The sequence below is a fragment of the Tenrec ecaudatus genome, chromosome 16, assembly GCF_050624435.1.
Source record: "Tenrec ecaudatus isolate mTenEca1 chromosome 16, mTenEca1.hap1, whole genome shotgun sequence".
NCBI lineage: Eukaryota > Metazoa > Chordata > Mammalia > Afrosoricida > Tenrecidae > Tenrec > Tenrec ecaudatus.
In genome coordinates this window covers 76,309,472-76,310,543 of record NC_134545.1, presented here as the reverse complement: position 1 = coordinate 76,310,543, position 1,072 = coordinate 76,309,472, and the positions used below count along the sequence as shown (strand labels likewise).

The window sequence follows — 1,072 nt, the reverse complement described above, 5'->3', positions numbered from 1 at the left end:
ATGCTGAAAGCTATGCCACACCAGTATTTTGTTTTTTACAAACAGTTCTATTGTCGTACGATTCACTGTGGTAGATATATAATTGTTTGTCAATTTGAGGATTAAGAGTCTAGGGATGGTTATATGTAGATAACCTCCTCCCTGGGGGACGGACAATAGAAAAGTGGGTGAAGGGAGACGTTGGACAGGGCAAGATATGACAAAATCATAATTTGTAAATTGTCAAGGGTTCATGAGGGAGGAGGGAGTGGGGAGGGAAGGGAAAAATGAGGACCTGATGCCAGGGGCTTGGGTGGAGAGCGGATGTTTTGAGAATGATGAGGGCAATGAATGTACAAATGTGCTTTACACAATTTATGTATGTATGGATTGTGATAGGAATTGTGTGAGCCCCTAATAAAGTGATTTTAAAAAAGAGTGTAGGGGTGGAATTTATTTCTCTAGTCTACCCAGACTAATACATTTGCATATCATATAATCTTGTGGTTTAAATATATTGAAAAGAGTTGTACAATCATTACCACAATACATTTTAGAACATTTTCTTCCTCCTTGTACTCAGTATGATTAGTTCCCTATTATTTCCTAATATCTCCTGCCATAATCCTAAAGGACTATTAATCTATTTACTGCCTCTATGGATTGCCTACCTGGATTTCATATGATGATAATCATACATAAAGACAACAACAAATACTTACCTGGCAGGGGAGATACCATGATCATGAAGGTGGTATTTCCCAGGGCGAGGCTCATCCATTGCACTCCGGATGTGCTGGCCCCTGTGATTTCCCCAAATGTGGGAAACTCAACTGCATGATTTGTGGTAGTGGGGGACTGAGTTCGCGCTCTCCCCTAAAAAAAAAGGAGACAACAACAAAATAAAAAGCAGAAAAGCGTCAATCCACGAAAAAGCAGAAAATTATAGGAACTCAAAAAAATTTTTAAATGGGTCAAAAGGGAAAATAAATGATAGTATGTTACATTTTAAGCTAATTGTATTTTCTGTAATCCACTTTTCCAGTGCACTCTGGCCAGTGGTCTGGGCGCTCCTCAAATGAATTTTGGGCTT

At 39.0% G+C, this 1,072-nt stretch overlaps 1 non-coding gene across 1 annotated transcript; it reads left to right on the top strand.

Annotated features, from left to right (window-relative positions):
- Nucleotides 1-693: 693 nt before the first annotated feature.
- Nucleotides 694-858, top strand: LOC142430054 (U1 spliceosomal RNA). Its single transcript, XR_012780538.1, has one exon. It is a non-coding gene; the product is annotated as a U1 spliceosomal RNA (small nuclear RNA).
- Nucleotides 859-1,072: the final 214 nt, after the last annotated feature.